We start from the raw sequence: 23,235 nt of genomic DNA on the forward strand, positions 1-23,235 counted from the left end.
GAATTATATGCCCAAATCACTTAGTTATATTGCATCAAAAATTATATTTAATGATCTATCAGTAGGCAAGTTCTATTAAGTCCTCCTGACATCTCTTCTCAGGCAGATCAATTTCAGGAGAGAATACATATGGAGAGGATATGGAAATGGTACAGAGTGCCTATGTATTCCCAGGGGTATATTCACCCAAATTCAAAAATCACTGCTTTATTACACCGTCTTAAAACTGGAAATTCCTCGGGGTGCCTGGGTGGCTCAGTCAGTTAAGGGTCCAACTCTCTGCCTTGGTTCAGGTCTTGATCTCACGTTGGGCTCCACGCTGGGCATGGAACCTACTTAAAAAACAAAACCCGGAAGTTCCTGTGACATAATTTTTTTTATTAAAAAATGAAAAAAAACCCTAGAGCAAAAAATGTCAACATTTATTAATTTGGGATGTGAGTATATAGGTGTGTTTCTTCTAGTACTGTCTCTACTTTTCTGTGAATGTTAAGTAATTTCATGTAACATAAGTCATTCTAACTCGACAACGGTTGAAAGCACCTAATGAGAACATTTTGTTCGAGTCATGGTACAAGACCCACCCAATGTCTAGCACATCTGTTTCCATTGTGGCATTTAGTTGCTTTGATTTCTCAGATTTCACTGTGAAGTTCAAGATGTTCTTTTTAAAATAGCCATTTAAAATCCACTGAAGAACATGTACAAGAAGACGGGGGTTTGTCAAACTTGAAAGCCCCAGATATGGCTTACATGGATGTCTGTTTAACTAGCCTCCACCAGCACTCTATCACCGTACCCGCATCCACACACTCCAAAAATGCACCGTGTAGAGGGATCCCTGAGAACAGGATTATAGCCAAAGTTTGATCATGAGGATATCTAGCCTATGAACTGATGGGGATTGGACAGGGAGTGGTAGGACTCTGAAACTCCTTAGCCTGAAGGCCATGACATAAACAGTAAATACTAAGCTTGAGCACACACGGCTGACGCCCAAAGTCAAACAGTGTTCATTGAGTAGTACAACACCAAGGCTCTGAAGATCATTGCAAGAGCAACCTGTTGGAGGAGAAAAAGTACAGACCGAAGTCTCCGATAACACGAGTTCAAATTCTGGTTCTCCTGCTATGTGCTAGCTTAATGATCTTAAACGTATTGCTTAATCGACGCAAGTCTTGGTTTCACCGCATATAAACCGGGGGTTATAACACCTCTCTGAAAAGATTGCTGTGAGAGTTAAATTAAATGAAAGGATTTAGTGGGTCCTGGTCAAGCCTAGCATGGAGTAAGCATTGACTCAAAACATGCTCCTTCCATTTTGGCATCTTCTAAAAGACACTTTGACACCATTTTAGATACTGGGGGTAGAGAAGATTAAATGAATGATACCTAGATTTTGGCATTGGAGAGCTCTGGGGGGACACTCATATGGCTTAAGAAAGTACACTGGTTAAAGAGCACGGATATCTGGGTACAATTCCTGCCTCTGCCACTTTCTAGATGTATAAACATAGACAAACGACTTCACCTCTGTGCTAAGTCCCTCAACTGTAGACTGAATGTTCGTGTCTTCCTCAAATTCGTATGTCGAAACCTCATCCCTAACGTGATGGTATTAAGAGGTGGGATCTTTGGGAGGTGATTAGGTTATAAGAGGAGAGTCTTTTCGACTGGGATCAGTGCCCTTATAAAGGAGGCCCCACAGAGCTCCCTAGCCCCTTCCACCCCATGAGGACACAGCAAGAAGCCAGCCGTCTATGAACCAGAAAGTATGTCCTCACCAGACACTCAATCTGCCAGTACCTTGATCTTGGACTTTCCAGACTCTAGAACTGTGGAGAATAAATGTCCCTTGCTTTTAAGCCATCAAGACCAAAAGACAAGTGCCTTACTCACAGGAGTTTTGCAAGGATTAAAAAGGGCTAACCAACGTAAGGATTTAGCATTGTTCCTGGCACACAGTGAACATTCAGTGCTCGAAATTTTACACAAGTATGCACTCAGTTTTACTCAAGACTCTACTACCAACGAACTATGGCTACATGGGTTTCCATTACAGCGGTGTCCCCCCAAAACTGCCGAATGGTTTAACTGACAACCAGGGTGGACGATCGTTCCTTTAGAGTCTTGCTTCTGCACAGACCAGCAACATCAGCGTTGTCTGAGAGCTTGTTAAGAATGCATAATCTCCAGCCCCACCCCAGACCTACCACATCAGAATCTGCATTTTAACAAGATGCCCAGGGACCTCCCGTGCATAGCACAGGTTGAGAAACGCTAATGTACACCCCCACTCACACTCTTGTCCCCGCTGTGAAATGCCTCACGGTCTGGTAGCAGGCAGAACTCCATCTAGTACTTTCAAGAAAGACTCCACTGTGACCTTGATCTCTTTTAGAAGTTCTCAGTGTCCTCTTTGGTCCAGCAAGCCCTCCCGGAACAGTGAGGTCTATTTCTGCTTCCCCTGCAGCACTGAGCACAGCACCTGTTAGCATAGTCTCTCCAACTAGATTATAAACTCCTTGAAGGCAAGGGCATGCTTTACGTTTCTTCTCTTTACCACCTTTTCCTTCAGCTGCTCCGTATAAAGCATAGCAGGCATCCCTGGTGTTTCGATTCTGATCATTTCAACAGACTTTCTTAGAGGGAGAGATTCTCTAACTGCCATGGCTCCCGATAGCAGTTCAAAGGAGGCATAAGAAAGAGCGGCCAAAATGTGTCCCTGGTACTCCTGATTCCATTCCAGAAAGCTGCTTTCCTGAGAAATGACCCTGACCGGGCTGAGTGTATCCTGGGACAGCCATTCTGTCAGTCTGCCCTTAAAAGCCAGAAACTCTCACAATAACAACCCTGGAGGCAGCCCGTGCACCAGCAGCAGAGTAAGAAGAAAGACTAAATGATTTGGAAAAAAAATTCTCTTTTCTCTTTTTCTTTTCAGGTAAAAGAAGAAAGAAGGGGGAGTAAGGTTAACCTTGGCAGAGCACCACGCTAACTGCTTCATACAGATTATTATTTATCTAATTTGTTCCATTTTGATATGCGTTCTAACTTACAAAAATTTGCAAGAATAACACAAGGAATTTCTGTATACCTTTACCTAGATTCACCAACTGTTTACATTTTTCTCATGTGGTTCATCATGACTTCATTCATTCTCATTCTTGCTCTCTCTCCATATATATATATATATATATATATATATATATATGTATGTATCCAGTTGACCCTGGAACAATGCAGGGGTTAAGGGCACCCACCCCCACGCAGTAAAAAATTTGCATATAACTTTTGACTTCGCCAAAAGTTAACTACTAATAGCCTACTATTCACTGGAAGCTTCGCCAATAACATAACAGTTGATTAACACTTATTCTGCATGTTCTATCTATTACATGTACTCTATTCTTATAAGAGTAAGCTTACTTATAAAAGTAAGCCAGGGAAAAGAAAATGCTATTAAGAAAATCATAAGGAAGAGAAAATACTTGTATAGTACTATACTGTATTTATTGAAAATATTCGTGTATACGTGGACCTGAGCAATTCAAACCCATGTTGTTCAAGGGTCAGCTATATATCGGTGTATACACACATGCGTGCGTGCATGCATGAGCATATAATTTCTTTTTCTGAACCACTGTAAGGTGGAAACACTGTGCCATACCACTCCAAATATTACAATGTGTATTTCTTAAGAATAATGAATGCCATTCTCTTTATTATTGGGGTAAAATATGCATAACATAAAGTTTACCATTTTAACTATTTTTAAGTGTACAATTCAGTGGAATCGAGCATGTGCACATTGTTGTGCAACCATCACCACTACCCATCTCCAGAACTTTCTCATCATTCCAAAGCTGAAACCCTGTACTCATGAAACAACTCTCCATTTCCCACTCCCCATCCCCCCTGCCGACCTCCAACAACCACCTTCTAATTTCAGTCTCTATGAACTTGCCTACTCTAGGTACCTTGTATAAGGTACATGGGCTCGCACAGCGTTGCCCTTTTAGAACTGGCTTACTTCACTTAGCATAATAGCTTCAAGGTTGTAGCAGGTGTCAGAATTTCCTTCCTTTTTAAAGCTGAATAACATTCTATTGTAGGGGTAGACCACATTTGTTTCTGCCTTCACCCCTTGAGGATATTTGGATTAAGTCCATCTTTTGGCTATTGTGAATAATATCACTATAAACTGGGTGTACAGATATCCGTTCAAGTCCCTGCTTTCAATTTATTTGGCCACACACCCAGAGGTGGAATTGCTATATCACATGGTGATTGTATTTTGAAGTTCTTTTCAGAAACCATCAAACTATTCTCCATACGCTTTGCACCATTCCACATTCCCATCAGGAGTGCACAAAAGTTCCAATTTCTCCACAAATTCGCCAACCCTTGTTATTTTAAAAATTTTTTTTAACATTTATTTATTTTTGAGACAGAGAGAGAGAGAGCATGAACGGGGGAGGGGCAGAGAGAGAGGGAGACACAGAATCGGAAGTAGGCTCCAGGCTCTGAGCCATCAGCCCAGAGCCCGACGCGGGGCTCGAACTCACAGACCGCGAGATCGTGACCTGAGCCGAAGTCGGATGCTCAACCGACTGAGCCACCCAGGCGCCCCAACCCTTGTTATTTTAACAATAGTTTACCTAATGGGTATGAAGTGGTGTCTCACTGTGGCTGTGATTTTTATACCCTAATAATAGTGATGCTGAGTGTCTTTTATATGCTTGTTGCCCATTTTTATATTTTCTTTGGAGAACTGTATATTCAAGTCCTTTGACAATTTTTAATAAAGTTGTTTTGCTGTTGTTGAGTTGTAGGTTTTTTCATATATGCGGCTGTTAACATCTACGATTTGCAAATATTTCTCCCCATTTTGTGGGTTGCGTTTTTACTCTATTCATAGCATTTCTTTGTTGCACAAAAGGTTTTAATGTTGATGACGTCCAATTTATTTTTTCTTTTGTCGCCCGTGCTTTGGATGTCATATATAAGAAATCATTGCCAAATCCATTTTCATGAAGCTCTTCTTCTATTTTGTTCTGAGAATCTTATAATTTTAGCTATCAGGTCTTTAATCCGCTTTGAGCTAATTTTTTAGATGACGTAAGGTAAGAGTCAAAGTTCGTTCTTTTACATGAGGGTATCAATGTATCAAGTGGCCAGGACCACTTGTTAAAAGACCACCTTTCCCCACTGCCCATTCTCCTGGTGGCACCTTCATCTTGAACTTTCAGTCTCCATAAGTGTGAGAAAATAAATTTCTGTTGTTAAGGCCATCCAGTCTGTGATATTCTATTATGGTAGCCCTAGCAGACTTAAATACATTGGCTGTTTTAAAATATTTAACCCCTTGTACTCCTTAGACAAATCTCAATTGTTTATGGTTTATAATCTTTTTAATATACTATTGGATTTCGTTTGCTAACGTTTTGTTGAGAATATTCACATCTATATTCGTGATGGATACTGATCTGTAGTTTTCCTTGCTTGAGATGTCTTTGTCTGGTTTTGATAGGGTAATGCTGGATTCAAAGAATGAGTTACGAAGTATTCACTCCTGTCATGTTTTAGAAGAGTTTGAGGATTGGTGATAATTCTGTAAATTCATCGGTGAAGCCATCTGGTCCTGGGCTTTTCTTTGATGGGAGGTTTTTAATTACCAATTCAACTTCAGTTATGGATCTACTTAGGGTTTTCTATTTGTTCTTTTTTCTAAGTTTATTTCTTTATTTTGAGAGAGAGAGAGAGACAGCATGAGTAGGGAGAGGGGTGAAGAGAGAGAGGGAAAGAGAGAGAATCCCAAGCAGGCTCTGTGCTGTCAGTGCAGAGTCCGACGCAGAGCTTGAATCCACGAACCACGAGATCATGACCTGAGCCGAAATCAAGAGTCAGATGCTTAACTGACTAAGCCACCCAGGCACCCCAGATTTTTCTGTTTGTTCTTGACTCAGGTTTGCTACTTTGAATGTTTCTGGAAATTTATCCATTTCATGTAGGATATCTAGTTTGTTGGCATGCAACTGTTCATAGTATAGTCTTAAAATATTTTTATTTCTGTAAGTCGGTAGTAATGTCCTCAATCTCATGTCTGACTTTAGTAATTTGAATCTTCTCTAGCTAGAGGTTTGCCACCTTTGTTGATTCTTTTTTGAAGAGCCAACTTTTGGTTCTGTTGATTCTATTGTTTTTCTTTTCTTTAATTCTATCCTTTAATTTCTGCTCTAGATTCTATTATTTCCTTCCTTCTGCTGTGGGGTTTAGTTTGCTCTTATTTTCCTAGCTCTTTAAGGTATAAACACAGGTTATTGATTTAAAGTCTTTCTTCTTGTTTGTAGGAGTTTACAGCTATGAATTTCCCTCTGAGCACTGCTTTCACTGCATCTATTAAGTTTTCATATAATGTCTTTTCATTTGCATTCACTTCAAAGTATTTTCTAATTATCCTTGTGACTTCTCTTCCTTCATCATTTTAATGCCCACAGGATGTATAGTGATGTCTTATCTTTCATTTCTGATAGCAGTATTTGCGTCCACTAGTTTTCTTATTTAGTCTGCCTAGAGACTTACTGATTTTACGGATCTTTTCAAAGAGCCAGCTTTTGGTCTCGCTCTCTGTATTAATTTCCTGTTTTAAATTCCATGCACTTTTGCTCTAATTCTCATACTTCTCTTGTTCTGAGTACTTTGGATTTAATTTACTTTTTTCCCCCCTAGTTTCTTAAAGTGGAAACTTAAATAATTGATTTTAGATCTTTCTTCTTTTCTAATATATACATTCAATGCTATCAGTTTTCCTGTAAGCACTGATTTGCTGCATCTGACAAATTTTCATTAGTTGTGTTTCCATTTTCATTGAATTCAGGATATTTTTAAGTTTCTCCTGAAATTTCTTTTCTGACCCATGCATTATTTAGAGTGTGTTGTTTAATCTTCATGCATTTTGGGATTTTCCAGTTATCTTTCTGTTAGCGAGTTCCAGATTAATTCCATTGTTGTCTGAGAGCAGACAGTGTGTGATGTTGTATTCTTTTACATCTGTGAAGGTGTGTTTTATGGCCCAAAATGTAGTCTAACTTGCTGAATGTTCCATGCAAGCTTGAGAAGAATATGTATTCTGCTGTCATTGGGTGAAATAGTCCATAGATGTCAATTATATCCAGTTGATTGACAATGTTAAGTTCAACTCTGTCCTTACTGATTTTCTGCCTGTTGAATCTATCCTTTTCTGATAGAGGGATATTGAAGTCTTCAACCATGACAGCAGATTCATCTATTTCTTTGAAATTCTATTATTTTTGCCTTACACAGTTTGATGCTCTGTTGTTCTCCTTCCAGTAGCTGCTAAGCTACTGTTTTTCAAGGCTGCCATTGAGTTGGGGAGAGGAGGATGTAAAAACAGGAAGTTAATACATGAGAGGGTTTTTTTTTTTTCTCAATTAAAATGTTCCATAGATTATTGCAAGTCTTTGGTGAACTGCCAGAGTTGTAGAAAAGTTCATTTTGACAATTTTCCCTCTGGTTTTCCCTGCTTTCATGGAGGAGTATAATTTTGGAGGTCCTCATTCCTCCATTCTGCAAGTGCTTTGCCCTTTCTAATGCTTTTTGGGTCTAGTCCCATATCATCTCTGTGACTTTGGGTTACCCTCGTTACTTCTCTGGGCTCTCTCCTTCTGTACGACATAGAGAGGGCTGAGAGTGTGAAGGCTAGACAATCTCAAGATCGTGTTTCTTACAAAGTCAATGCAGTTTAACTTTTCATCATGAAATATATCAATAGTCTCAATGACTCTAAGGTGTACTTATTTTTTTCAATCTTAACATCATTGACATTGGCATGCGTACTTGATGGGTAAGACAGCATTGTTTCGTAGTTTAATTTTCAGCATTAAAAAAAATTTTTTTAATGGTACCTAAGAGAACACTTTACAAAAATGGTATCTTAGCTTTTATATAAGGTACATTAAATTAGTCCATTTCAGGTTTTAAGGCACCTTAAATTCATAGCAAGCTGATTTAAGTTTTTTGACAAGGGTACCAGATAATATCCTACTTCTTCTCTGCAAGCCCAGGAACAAGGGTCTACTATTAGACTTCCTCAAACTCCCCCTTCTCTATAAATTTCAGAGTCTAGAAAAAGGGGTAAACTTCAACCTATTGATCTTTAATCCTAGGTCATTAGAACTGGCAGGAATCCTAGAGAGCAATGTCCAACCTCCTCTTCGTGCACAATGGGACACCGAGTCCCAGCTTCGTAAAAGGACATGTCAAGGTCATATAGAGATTTCGTGGCCAAGTGAGAGTTAGAGCCACTGTCTACGGTTCTCTACCAGACCAGGCTGCCTCTGTCACTCTCAGTTGAACATGTATCTGTATATCATTTTTCAAATCATTCTAAAGGCATTCTCCCCACCTTAATGGGCAGTTCGAATGGAGACAGGTATGCATTTTTAAAATCGATAAAACATGTTCCTATTTCTAGTAATGTGGTTTCCATTTGGACGTGCATAAAAATGCTAAGATGAGCCAGAGCCCTGTTTCACACCAGGTTCTCCTCTTCCCAGGCATCAGCCAGATCACTGATGGTGAGAAACAATGAGCTAGCAGCAGCCTTTGTCAAACCTCAGTGGCAACCCAAATGTTTATAAGTCAACTGGGTCAGGAAATGCAGGTTTCAGCCTCAGCCCTGACAATAGTTAGCTGGCTGTGTGAACTGACGTCTTGGTTGGTGGGGCAACATTTGGTCTGAGGTTTCTGCAGCCAAAAATGGAGCAATCTGGAAGGCGATATTTTTAGGAGAGGCTGGATCAAATGCCAAACAGGGATTAAGAACCTTGAAAAAGTATATAACCCTTGATGCAGAAATTCAGCTTCTAGGACTTTAGAAGATTATCATTATATATCACATTTTAAAATATATTGTATGTAATGTATATATATATTTATATATATTTTTATTATATATTATTAATAAAATGAGGCATAAAAAAATGTGTATATATATATATATATATATATATATATGGATGAGCACAGAAATACGCATTATAGTGAAGAACTGGAAATAATCTAATGTTCAACATCATGATTAAGTAGATTCACTTTTACGGTGAAATGTTACACAGCCATTAAAAATCACAATTAAAATGAAGTATGTATTTGTGGTCATGGAAAATCTTTCACAGTTGATCAAAAGGCAGGTTATAGAATACTACATGAACTATAATTCCATGTGTATAGATTAAAAATACATGTATCTCCCTATGTGCATAGGAAAAAAAGACTGAAAGTGTGTTCAATAACTGTCAACCGTGATTTCCCATGGTTGGTGGAGTTAGCACTTTTCTTGTCAATTTGCTTGTCTATATGTCCTATGTCTTCCACAAAGACTATGTACGTTTTTTGAAAAATTCAAAAGCTTAATGCTTAATAAAAAGCAAGATGGACCATTTAAAGCAGAGGAGGCCCAGTAGCAGGGAGAAGAGGAGGAATGAGTCCATGAGGCTGAAACGATGGATCCTGGACAGAGAAATGCTGACTGGGGGACAGCAGAACTTAGCTGCTTCGGCTTTCTGGAAGGCTCCTGTGGAGGAACACAGAGATGGGTCCCCAGAGCTCAAGGGCCTGTATCCCAGAGCAAGGCACTGCCTTTGGCCCATGTATCCACATACTTCTCCAAGCAACACCTAGCACAGTTCCCCAGTGAGCGGTCTGTAAATGTTTAATGACGGAAGCATGATAAATAGATCGGTGGCCATTAGTCACTCATTAAGAAACAAATTTTTTACATAACACAGCCGAGGCAAAAACGGCATGATTTCAGGCAAATCTCCAAATTAATATTTCAGAAAGAAACACTTCACTCACAACATTCTGATACTTTCAAGTAAATACATACACAAAGAGATTATTCACTCAGCTCTATTTCTACAACCCCCCCTGAGTTTGGGGGAAGCTATGCCCCCAGGCCCAGCACACTATAAAAGATTAATCACATAAAGATTACTTCTCATCTTTATGAAATGATTAAACCCGAGTTGGCGTTGAAAGGTCCGGAAGCAGTCAGCCTTAATCTAGTTCTCACTCTGACACTGACCAGCCACAGGACGCTGAACACATCATGTCCAGCCACCCCGAGGTCTCCAGGTCTCCATCTGGACAGTCTACCTGTCCTCCTCCGAATCTAAGCATAATGACTCCACAGGTGGATGAGAGCTACAACAAATCTCTGCCGTCCCCTGTGAAAAATAAAGATTTTTGGATTCCTGCCCAAAGTCCTGTTTCCATTAGGGTTTCTGGTATCGACTGTGCAGAACTCCCTTCGCTCAATGGAATGATTCTGCTTGTGTTGACTCTCATGGGTCAGAGTCACCGCTAAAGGACTAGGAGGGACAGGTAGAACTCCAGAAAAGTCTCATTAAGACTGGTACTGAGGAGGGAAGACCCCTGTCCGGTCAGTAGTGCCTTCCGCACATTAGATTCCTCCTCAAAAATATCTCCTCCGTATTCCACCAATTTGAGAGACCCAACAGTTGGGGGTGATCAGTGAGCTTGCAGATACATAGAAGCGATTGACCCATTGGTGTCCACCACTTTCAATCAGCTGTACATAGGGAGGAAATGCTCTTGTTCAAAGTTCTACGGATTCCTCTGGAGGAGGGAGAAAAGAGAGAAATAAAAGGAAGGATACATGAACCTGGAGAAAGGTGGTTATTCACTTAGCATGTATCAGATTTCTCCTCCTCAGTGACTCCACTTTCCTTGGCTTGTTATACTTCCATCCTTTCCATCTGTATTACGGACACCCAGAAATTACCGTCTTCCTCCGTATTAGCGAGGGCACATAAAACTCGCCTTTCGAACTCAAACTTCAGTGGCTTACCAAAATGGGGTTGTTGCCCATGTCGCAATCCAATGCAAGTCTTCTTGGTTGAGCAGGTCCCTAGTGTCATGCCGGACCTCCGCTCCGGGACTCTTCGGGAGTTCTCCCCGTCAGTCTGCTACATAAAAAAGGGAGTGAGGATCACATGAGTTGTTAAGGGCTAAGTCTGGACAAAGTTCACATCATTTCCACCTATATTTTGTGCAAAATAGTCACATGGCCACATCTTATCGCAGGGAAGCCTGGGAACTATCTTAAACCACGTTCTAGAACGTGAACGTTGGTGAGGCAAAGCATCTCTGCCACATCCTCCGAGGTCAAGTCCTCCATTCTTTGATTTTCAATTAAGAATGCAAATCACTAAGACCTTGGGAGGCAGTGGGTTTAATGGAAACAGAGCAGACTCTTGAGGGAAACACGTTCATTTTAAACCCCGGCCCTGCCATTTACCAAACTTGCGGCCCCGGAAAAAGAACTTGTCTAAGCCGTGGTTTTCTCGTTATTAAAATGGGTATAATAATGACACCTTTGCCACAGAGCTTCCGGGAAGGGCAAAGAGTTTACGTAAAAGTGACTGGCATGAAACGTGGCAGAGAAAAGATGCCCAGTAGAGGGGGGGGGGATCTCCTTTTTAAGATCCTGGCAAGCCAATTTCTAAATGTGAGGGCTGCTGTAGCCTGTCAGATGTCCCATCGGGCAAAGGCGAGCTAGGAGGCAACGAGATCAGACACTCACAGAGACTTGCAGCCCACTGCAAAGGCTTTGGCTGTCCGTGTGAGTGAGGGGAGGAACCTCTGGGGGGTAATATTAGTACTTACCTCACGGGGTTGTTTGCAGGGTTCAATGAAATCACACATCAGTGCTTAGCCCCGCGCCTGGCACACGGGCATGAGCATTACTGTGAACAGCCCTCGTATGATTCCTTCTTCTGAACAGAGGAAAGCGGTACCCGCCGAGTGAGGAGAAAGGGGAGAGAAACTGTCGCATCCCTTCGGCCGGCCTCGGTTTTCTCAGCAGCGTCGGGGGGGGGGGGGACACGGGGGTGCGACAGAGGACAGAGGTGTTGAGGTGAGTCAAACGGGCCTGTAATGCTGCCGCCGTGAATGCTGTCTTCCTCAGTCAGCCTCATTGGGGGATGTCTGAAGACAGAATGAGATCATGCCTGGAAAGTTCTCCGTGCTCCCGAGGAAAAAGATGTCCGGCACATTTACGTCGCTATTATTTTGAAAGCCAAAGGCCAGGCTTTGAAACGCAGGCAGCCTCTCTCCAGGATCTAGTTCTGTTTCCACAGCACACAAAGAAAAAAAGCCAACTGTTTATACGCGCTAGTATTTCTGGTAACTGAACTTATTAGTTTAAAAGGCAATATTTACAGAGCTCGCAGAATAGCATGCCTTCTGTCCGCGGGGACCTGTTTTAATTAAAGCTCTCTCTTTAAAATTCATTAATCAGTTCTAAGAGATTAGGAGCCCACGTATTAGATTTCAACATGTGAGCTCCACATAGTCCCTTCCGCAGGTGCGAGAGGCAATGATTTAAACAATTGTGAAGATCTCTTCTTTTCATTTGATTTCAGTTTTATTTAAAGGCGTCGGCCGCCTAGCCTCAGGAATTTCATTTTTCTCCTTAGGCATGAGCAAGTCCGTTGCCCATTATGTAGACGCCTCATTATTACCGTCGCCTGGGCGGAACGGGCCCGACTCTCCCAGGGAAGAAGGGATGGGAAAGTTGACTACTGAGAGACAAAATGTCACCACGCTCCCCTGCCACAAAAAGGCTCCGCTCTTATACCCCGGATCCCTGGCTGTGTGGGCAGGGGGATGGCTGGGAGAGCTCAGCGGGGGCGGCACACGGCGGCAATGGTACCATAAGAATCACACTATTACTACAAAGTAGGGAGCACTTACTATGTGCTAGGTACACTCATTATGTGTTTTGAGCCCCATAGCAACCCTATGAGCTAGACACGATTATCACCCTCATTTCACAGACGAGGGAACTGAGGCCCCGGAAGGCTGAGTCGCTTGCCAAAAGCCACCCAGAGAGTGGCAGGAAAGCTGGGTAGGAGGAACGGGATGGGCCTTGGGGTTCCATCAATGGCCGCTTTCTCCACGTGAGCTCTTCGGGGTCATTTCCCTGAGCTTTGGTTGGCGCACATGCAAAACGGGCGTGACCAGGCCTACCTTACAGCAGGTGCGGCCAGAACACGAGCGCAGCGCTTAGCACAGGGCCTGGCCCAGGGGACGGGCCGATGCAGGCAAGCGAGTCACGCCATGAGACCGTGAGACAGGAGGCGGGGCATCCGATTCCCAGAAAGCGCGCCCCCCCCCCATGCCTCAACTACCTTCCTTGCAACCCCAACTGGGAGACGAGAGACAGAGGCAGGAGAAGACGGGACTTAAATCAGCTCCCGCTGGGGGGCAGAAGGAGCCCGGAGCAGGAGAGGCCAGGGCGGCAGATAACTAACAGCCCCTCTCCTCCCGGAAGCGGAACAGAGGCCTCATGGAAGGCACGGAGGTGGGTACTCCAGGTACAGGATGACAGTGCAGAACGATGAGACCAGGGAGGTGAGAGCTGGGCTCTGACACGAGCCCGGGCCCCTTCTCCCAGGAAAACAAGCCGGCACTGCCAGACGAAAGCACTGAGGGGGGCCCTTGATGGCAGTCTCGTCCTACCTCTGCAAATGTTCACGTGGTGATACCAAGGCCTCACCAGCGTGAGTCTATTTTATGTCCAGAGAGCAAGCTTGTATACTGGAGTCCAAGATGACTCTGCCGCCTAACTAGCTGCCTGACCCTGACAAAATGACCTCACCTCTTTATGCCTCTATCTCCCCATCCATAAAAAAAGAACTGTTCGAGGATTACACGCGAGAACGGCTGTAAAACCCTGAATACGGTGCCCGGCACGTGCTGAGCATTCAATACAGAGGAGATCCTCCTTACCTTTCGCCAACTCTCTGGATCTTTACCCCCTGTCACCACTGTCTTTGCTGTCCCTCACCCTGCCGCCCCTAAGCCACCCTTCAAAGCTATGACCTATAGCCCGTTACCTATGACATTTAGGCCCTCGCTGTTAACGCTCACACTGGTGAAGTGTCTGTTTCTGTGGGGCTCCGGAAAATGGAGGGACTGTTTCAGCGTTCCTACTCTGAAAGCCCTTTGGGGACAACTGAGCCCCAGAAGGATTAGCTCTTGGAAGTCCCCTCTGGGCAAGTCTTCCTTAGCAGCGATGGCTTCTCCTGCTGGGAATACTGAGCGGACTTCCCACAGGCTTGGCATTCAGGAGCAGGCTCCTAGAGCTGCCTCATTCACTGTCCCTGAGATAAGGCTGGCGCTTACCCTTGAACCAGACCCACCCCTTTGCCAGGCACTAAGACTACAGTGGTAAGCAAGAGGGACACAGTCTCTGCCCTCAGTGATTGGAAACGACACACCAGGGGCACCTGGGTGGCTCCGTCGGTTGAGCGTCCGACTCTTGATCTCAGCTCAAGCCATGATCTCATGGTTGGTGAGATCGAGCCCCGTGCCAGGCTCTGCCCTGACAGCGCAGAGCCTGCTTGGCATTCTCTCCCTCAAAAAAATAACAAATAAAGAACTTTAAAAAAAAAAAAAAACAACACTCAACTGGGCAAGAAAAAAACAATAAAAGTGATGAGAGCTACTCACTTATTTAACCGACATGAATGAATTCAGGAACACCTTTTAAAAAGCCATTTCAGGGAAGGTCTGAAATCCAGATTTTTTTTTTTTTTTTTTTTGGTGAAATCTCCCAGTTTTAAAATATTAGATCAAAACCAAAACTGTTTTAACACTAGTAGGACCAAACGAATTGCACGCAGCAAATCTAGTCCAGACAGTCCTGGCAGCTTCTATATGGGCCTCTAACTACAGAACCTGACAATCCGTCGTCAGTCAACAACCCGTAAGTTGGGACTGCTTACTGTCACCAGGCATTGAGCTAGAGTAGAGGCTAAACAGCTGATTGTTCCCATGTGCTCTTTTCCTCTGGTACTTTAAGGACTTCATTTAAATCTTTGACTCACGTGGAATTGACTTCGGTATGGTATGCAAAGATCTAAGTTAATTGCTTTTCCACAGGGGTAGCCAGTTGACCCGTCCCAATATGGATAAATCCTGTTTTTAAAATACCAACTTGATCATATTAGTAACTTCCTCTATATGTTGGGTGGCTTCCTGTAATTTCTACATTATATACCTATTCATGCACCATAGTCTTAATTATTTTAGCTGTATAATAGATTGAGAATACATGTAAATATCCGATAGGGTTACCTCTGCTCTTTGCGTTTCTTTTTCAAATTTTTCCCGGATAATCGTTTGAGCACATATTTTGTGTCGGGTCCTGTGCTCAGGGTTAGAAATATGTTGGCGATTCAAAAGCAGACACCGTCCCTGGCCGTATGGTGCTTATAAACTACTGAAGGGGACTGTATAATTGTAATTATATACTTCTGGTTGTAATTACTTGCTTGATGTCTAGGTGATGGAAAGAAAGAGAACAGGTTGCTAATAGAGCAGATAATGGGGGCCCGACCCAGCTTGGATGATCACAGAGGTTTCCCTGAGGAAGTAACATTTGGTCTGAGCTCTGAAGGATGCAGTTATCTAGGCAAAGGCAGTAGGAGACAGGGAGGTGGGTGGGAGAAATTATTAGAAGGAGAGGAGACACTGGGGAGGGCCCCAAGGAAGGAAAGCACATGCCAGTTTAAGGAGTTGAGACACTGTCTACTCTAGGGTGGGTCGGGCGGTAATCAGCAAAGGGAAGAATGGTACAAAAGGCAGGGATGAGGTTCATGGGCACAGGTCACACAAGGCCTTTGGTCTGTGATAAGGAGTTTAGATTCTCTTTTAGGGGCAGTGTGGGGGCTGTTCATGGATTTTAATTTTTTTTTAATGTTTATTTTTGAGAGACAGAGCACAAGCAGGGGGAGGCAGAGAGAGAGAGAGAGAGACAGAGAGAGACAGAGAGAGACAGAGAGAGAGACAGAGTGTTGGCAGGGGGCAGAGAGAGAGGGAGACACAGAATCCGAAGCAGGCTCCGGGCCCCGAGCTGTCCGCACAGAGCGCGACGCGGGGCTCGAACTCACGAGTTGTGAGATCATGACCTGAGCCAAGATCAAGAGTCAGACGCTTAACCGACTCAGCCACCCAGGCGCCCCTGTTGATGGACTCTAAACCAGGAAGTGACATGATCTGAATTCTGTTTTCAAGAGATCTGGCTGCTGTGAGGAGAATGGACCCTTGGAAGGCAGGGCAAAAGAGCAGTGCCGGGGCCAGCTAGGATGTCCGGGGAGAGATGCTGGTAGCTTAGAACAGGAGGGTGGTGAGAGGGAATGAGGACCTGGATGTAGAGTGTGGGGGAGAGGGAGCCATTGGGAAGGGCTCCTCCTTTTCAGGCTCCCTCACCGCTCACCATGGGGCCAGCAGGGGCTGCTCACTCACAGGGAAGATACGGCAGAAAGAGCAAGTGCACAGCAGGTGGGAAGGATGGCGAGTGCACTTGGGGACGTGCTGAATGCAGGCACCCTGGAGGCCGGGCAGTGGGCAGTGGGCAGTGGCATATATGAACCTGGAGCTCAGAGGAAAAGAGACAGAAATCTGTATTCTGCCAGCTCCGTGTAGAGGTGGTAACGGAAGCCACGGGGTAGACGGGTCCACCAGGGGGTCGTGGAAAGTGAGCACAGAGGACCGAGGGCAAGTCTGATGAGCTCCTAGAGTTACAGGTCAGCTCGAGGAGAAACTAAGGAGACTGAGAAGCACCAGCCAGAATGAAAGCCAGGAAAATGAATGCGTCAAGGAGAGTGTGAGCGACAGAAGCTTCTGGGACAGATGTCAAGTTAGATGAAGACTGAAAAATATCCATCAGACACAGTGACACGGAGGTAACTGGGAAGGATGAAGTCCCAGCCCTGCTCCTCCCATTCTCCCCATTAGCTGAGAGGTATTCTTTCTTTTTGTTTTTTAAATATTTGAGAGCGCGCACGCATGCACATAAGCGAGCGTGAGCAGGGAGGAGGTGGGGGGGGGGGCGGAAGGGCAGAGAGAGAGGAAAGAGAGAATCCCAAATCCCAAGCAGACTCCGTGCTGTCAACACAGCCCCTGACACGGAGCTGGATCTCATGTCCGCGACACCATGACCTGAGCGGAAACCAAGAGTCAACGCTCAATCGACTGGGCCACCCAGGCGCCCCGCTTGAGAGGCTGACTGGCATTACGTTGCAGAACAAGACCTCAAATTTTTCACCTGTCCTGTGCCCTTTTCCCAGGCCACCCGTGTGTTGAGGAGAACTCCACGGGCCAAGCAGGACCTCTCTCAGTAGAGCTCATCTGGTCCTTCAGGTCTCTGGCGAGCTCCAGACCAACGGGTGCTGTGGGCATCATTTTTGTAACTGCCACTTAGCCCTAATTTGGTCCTCATGCTGGCTTTGTATCATTTCCCTTTTATTGAAGGCTAATAGTCATGCATTAGCCACAATTTATTCTGACAATCACTTTTGAAGGGCTCAGCAATGATAGTACTTTTCAATCCTATACTATAAAACGTGTTTTTTTGAAGCTACTATGATTACGTGATTATATAAATAAGCGAATGAGCAAATTATCCAAGGCTAAATGCTATTAGACCCCAAGAAGCCCATTTACTCTTTATTACTCCAAGTACCCTCCTTTTCAGGTAACTTCCAATCACCTTCCTCGCCCCTGTGTGAATACACACAAATTAGAGCACAAGGCTGGTTTACCATAGCGGCAGACAAAAATTTTCAGGTCCATCTTAGGTAGGAAATTTGATAATGCGGACGTCACTGAGAAGTGGACAGTTATTTAAAACCACATAGGTTCATAATTAAATAAACCAAATGCAGGATCACAATTCGTTTCGAGATGAGTTGTTTTCTTACACAGGAAAGCGGCGCTAACCGTGGGTGGGTCTACTTCGTACTGTACCAGTCAGTCCGTTAACATCTCCTTTGAGGCTCCTCATCAAGTTCAGTTTCAAAGATGTCATTAGTGACTGCTTAACATTAAGACAGAATGGTTCCCTCTTCCTCTCTAGTCGTGTTTGAATTTATTAGGAATGTAATTGAGTATTAGCCACCCAGTTTAGCATCTCAGAAATACCCTATGGTTACGGGGAAGGAAGAGGAGACGAAAGGTGATACGTGCATATTAATGTATTGTTCACCTGTGGCTCTGGAGGATCCTTTGGGGATTTGTGCCCATTTCCAGACTATAGGCCCTACTCCCAAACCTTGGGAATATACCCTCTAGGTCAGCCCGGGCACTTCCCACCGACAACTTTTTAGCTCAATTTATAAGTAACTTTAAAAAGCAATTACTACTCGGCACTGCCCTCACAACAATGGACGTGGTCTCCATTCCCTTTTCTGGGGCCCAGTCTGTGACCTCAGATAAGGATCTGCTTCTAGAAGACTTCCTTCTCACTGTCTGCTCTCCTGGGTTCTGAGTTTTGCTGGTCTGTGCCCTTGTAATCTCTCGGTATCTTCTAGAAGGCTCTCTCCTTTTAAGAAAGGACACTGGCACTGGGATCACCAGCCCATGTGTAATGTCTCCTCAGAAAACAAGGCAAAACTTTCTGGTTTTGATTGATTGCTTTCCTTCCTTCCTTCCTTCCTTCCTTCCTTCCTTCCTTCCTTCCTTCCTTCCTCTCTCTCTCTCTCTCTCTCTCGCCTTCCTCCCTCCCTTAAGACTTCAGTTTCCTAACAGATGAATGGATAAAGAAATTGTGGTTTATATACACAATGGAGTACTACGTGGCAATGAGAAAGAATGAAATCTGGCCCTTTGTAGCAAAGTGGATGGAACCGGAGAGTGTTACATTAAGTGAAATAAGCCATACAGAGAAAGACAGATACCATATATGTTCACTCTTACGTGGATCCTGAGTAACTTAACAGAAACCCATGGGGAAGGGGAAGGAAAAAAAAAAAAAGAGGTTAGAGAGGGAGAGAGCCAAAGCATAAGAGACTCTTAAAAACTGAGAACTGAGGGTTGACGGGGGATGGGAGGGAGGGTAGGGTAGGTGATGGGCATTGAAGAGGACATCCTTTGGGATGAGCACTGGGTGTTGTATGGAAACCAATTTGACAATAAATTTCATATATTAAAAAAAAAAAAAAAGGCTTCAGTGTCCTAACTCTAGTTGAAGAACCAAAAAGGAAAATTCTTTCTGCCACCATTTGGAACACACAGGGCCACTTACTTCGTCTTGCAAGAAAAAACAAAAACAAAAGCAAAAACAGAGATCTTAGTGTCATTATCCTGATATCTGATACCTGGCTTCTGTTTTATTTCAAGAGCCGCTTTTGTCCTCACAGTTTTGAAAATCTGCAAAGTTTCCAAAGTCTGATGTTGCAAGGTGAAAGCGGCTCTAAAAGTCAGTATTTGGCCCGGACTCAGAAACAATACAGGGACACAGTGGGATATGAATTTTAGGTGGGCTGTGTCGTAAAATGAGTGGCTTATAAATAAACAATATGTTTGTGATTTGGGACATTACTAATACACCCTCTTTAAGAAAATCCTACACACAAACTCCGAAACAATACAGATAGATTAGAGGGAGCTTATTTGCATTAGAAAAGGTCTCTTCAGTTTACAGAAGGATTCACCAACAAGGCTTCTTTAATGAGAGAGAATTTGTACAAGATTTCCGTTTACAAAAATAAAAACAGCAATTTGTACCAGAGCTACAGGCACTCTCCAGTGGGTAATATGAGATCCACCCTCTATTAGATGATTTATCGTGGGTCAGCTGGGATGGACGGCCACATTCCGGAACACTCTGGCTGACTCCACCAGGGCCCTGGAATCCACTGAGTAATTCTAAGCTCATATTTCCCAGATGCCTGATTCTCTTTATCTCTTTTCTGAGTGCACATGTGTGGAAGAGTATCCTAAGAAAACAATCTTTGGGGACACTTCGACTCAGAAATGGAAGAATTATAACACCCCTACTCTCCCACTATCCCCGTCTTTTTTTTAGGTTTATGTATTTATTTTTACGGAATCTCTACACCCCGTGTGGGACTCGAACTCCCCCCGAGATCAAGAGTCACATGCTCTTGCGACTGAGCGAGTCTCCTCCGTCTTTTGACCTCCAACATTGGGATGGCCAAGTCAGGACAGCCAGACCCATGGAGCTTGACCTTAACATCTATCTGGGCAGACAGAGGTCGGTACCCCTGCTGATTGGAGGCTGAGATGAAACTACTTCAAGTCTCCATGTAGACACTTCGTTGCTGATTAGATGAAAATATCTACCAAGGTTGTGTGGTGGTACAGAGCCTCACTTTTGACCGGAGCTCCGCCAAACAAGCCCACGGGTTCGTTTCAGCAGTTACAGAAGGAAACTCTGAAACCCATTTTAATGCTACGTTTCTTCATACTTGGTAGTTTCCAGAGAATGAAGCAGAGAACACAAAAAGAGGACTGTGGGGTTCTTCCCCAAAGAGGAAATCAGGAAGCAACCTTTACCATAGGGGCCCCTTCCTTACTGCGATGGAGGCAGCTTCTCTTTCCGCTTGAACTGGGGGGAGAAACAGAATAAACATCACGTGAAGAGGACTGGTCCGATGAGCTAGAAAGGCAGCTGGAAGCAGTTGGGCGTATTATTAGAAAGAGCCTGTGGAGCTTGGCAGCTCAACAGACCTGGGTGTGAACGGCAGCTCCACCATCTCAATGAGACAACTCCTCATCTGGGAAATTGGGAGAATACCATAGATCTTGCAGGGTTGTTGTAAGCGTTAAATGAGACAGTGTCTGCAAAGGGCTCCAAGAGTGCGGAGGAGGCACTTGTTAAACGCTGAATTAATGACCACCTGTAAATCTCGAAATCCACTTAATTCTTTCTAAAGCTTAAGTGGGGTCAAGAGAATACAGACAATCGTGACATCAAACTAGACAGGTCATGAGGCAAATCCGGGGCCAGGAAGGATTTGATTCTCAGATGTCACTTAGAGTAAGTTAGCAAGGATGGTCTAGGTGAAGTCCGTGAGCAAAGACAGAGTTGGAGTAAATGCGAGTGATTACCACCAATGGACGGCAAGATTGTCAACTCTGCTTGGCCACAGTTATGCCCAGCATGTTGGCTCACAGACCAGGGCATAGGTGATAGTGTGATTGCGGAGGAAATTACCTTTCCTATAAGGAAAAATAATGCCAGTGCATAACCTGCCACTCTTATCACCTCAAAAGCATGGTACCCACGAGGCCAACCCTTTCTAATCACTGTCAACCACTGAACCGGGTACTTTAGAGAAATGAAGATTCAAATGTTTTCCCCTCTAGCCTGCGGCGCCCAATCATGGAGGTCTTCAGAAACAACATAGCCCCTTCCAAGGATTTCCTTCCTTTTTTTTTTTTTTAGAGTTTATTTTGAAAGAGAGAGAAAGCAAGAGCAGGGGAGGGGCAGAGAGAGGGCAGGGGAGAGTCGCACACAGGCTCTGTGCTGTCAACCCAGAGTCCGACATGGGGCTTGAACTCAAAAACCGTGAGATCCTGGACGCTCTACCAACTGAGCCACCCAGGCACCCTGAAGGATCTCCTTCTGATGGCATTAGGCCCCTTGGGCTCTTCTTTTTGTTGTCTTGGTTGAGTTCAATGAGAACTATATCTAGAACTACAGCGACATTAACAGATGTTCTACAAAGCAAAACAAAGCATGAAGCTTGCTTTGGCTTAATGAATCTTTTTCTTCATCCAGTTTGGTGTCGGGGAAAATATCAGCTAGTACCTCTTACTTGAGTTACATCAGTAATCCTCAGCCCTGACCTCCGGCTGAATTTACCTTATCTCAGGGTTAAAGATGTTTTCCTGGGTTTTCTTCCCTAGAAGTCAAGGCAGCTTTTATCTCACCTTATTTTCATGTGGGAGGACCTAAAGTCTGGTGCCATATACTATTAGGTATTTACCCAAAGGATACAAAACAGATTCAAAGGGGTACATGTACCCCCATGTTTATAGCAGCATTATCAACAATAGCCAAATTATGGAAAGAACCCAAATGTCCATCGACTGATGAATGGATAAAGAAGGTGTGGTATATATATGTACAATGGAATACGACTCAGACATCAAAAAGAATGAAATTTTGCCATTTGCAATGATATGGATGGAGCTACAGTGTATTATGCTAAGTGAAATAAGTCAATCAGAAAGACCAATACCATATGAACTCACTCATATGTGGAATTTAAGAAACAAAACATGAACATATGGGAAGGGGGTGGTGGAAAGAGGAGAAAGGGAAACAAACCACAAGAGAGTCTTAATGATAGAGAACTGAGTGTTGATGGAGGGAGGTGGGTGGGGGATGGGCTAGATGGGTGGTGGGCATTAATGAGGGCACTTGTGATGACCACCGGGTGTTGTATGTAAGTGATGAGTCACTGAATTCTACTCCTGAAACCAATATTGCACTGTGTGTTAAGCAACTGAAATTTAAATTTTTAAAAAAAAGGGAAAAAAATCTGGTGCTGTAGAAACTTACTGTGGGGGGGGGCGCCTTAGGTGGCTCAGTCAGCTGAGCATCCAACTCTTGATTTAAGCTCAGGTCACGATCCCAATATCATGGAATCAAGCCCCGTGTTAGGCTCCACGCTGAGCATGAAGCCTGCTTGAGATTCTCTCTCTCCCTCTCTCTCTCTCTCTTTCCCTCTGCCCCTCTCCCCTGCTCACACTCTCTCTTTCTCTAAAAAAAACAAACAACTTAGTGTGGGCTCCAAGGAGCTCTGTACGCAAGGACTCCACTTGGGCTATCCTGGTTCTCTTCAGGCAAACATGAACATCAGTGTTTGGGCTACACTAATTACCACAGGTGGTGTTTCTGACCTTCCGCAGTTCAAGTTCACTTTCTACATTCCACAGCTACCATGCCTGTGTGCCTTCATAAAGTATTTATTGAGCACCACAAGCAAGGAATGCTTATTTGGTTGGTAAACTTGAGTAGATTGCCGGACTTGCTCACCTCAGTTCAGCCCTCTTTTTCTCGGGGGTTCTATGCACGGACGCAGGTGCTCCACTCTTCTTCTCCAGGTAGGCAGCCTGCCCCGGTCTTACGATGCTTCTGTTTCAGTGGGGGAGTCTGCCCAACTTTTCCAAATCATGTAACAGACACATTTTGCTTGCTCATTAAACTAGGTCTTCTAGCCTGGCCTCCGTTAGTAACAAAGGGATATTTCCTGCTTTGTGTAGGTCTCAACTTGTTCAGAATCCAGATGGTGAAATGGAACGCTATTTTCAAGCCCGTGGAGGCCCCCGTAAGGACCAACCGTGTGCCAGGCACACGGTCTAGGTCGC

At 44.1% G+C, this 23,235-nt stretch overlaps 1 long non-coding RNA gene across 2 annotated transcripts in view; it reads right to left on the reverse strand.

Annotated features, from left to right (window-relative positions):
* The window catches only part of LOC123383359, a 46,162-nt gene that overhangs the window by 18,415 nt on the left and 4,512 nt on the right, over positions 1 to 23,235 (reverse strand). For both annotated transcript variants that reach the window (XR_006593015.1, XR_006593014.1), the window contains 2 exons: positions 11,713 to 12,173; positions 10,895 to 11,012 (listed from right to left, as the gene is read on the reverse strand). This is a non-coding gene — a long non-coding RNA (uncharacterized LOC123383359). The remainder of the gene's footprint in view (positions 1 to 10,894; positions 11,013 to 11,712; positions 12,174 to 23,235) is intronic.

This window comes from Felis catus, chromosome X (genome assembly GCF_018350175.1).
Source record: "Felis catus isolate Fca126 chromosome X, F.catus_Fca126_mat1.0, whole genome shotgun sequence".
In the NCBI taxonomy this organism is placed as follows: Eukaryota; Metazoa; Chordata; class Mammalia; order Carnivora; family Felidae; genus Felis; species Felis catus.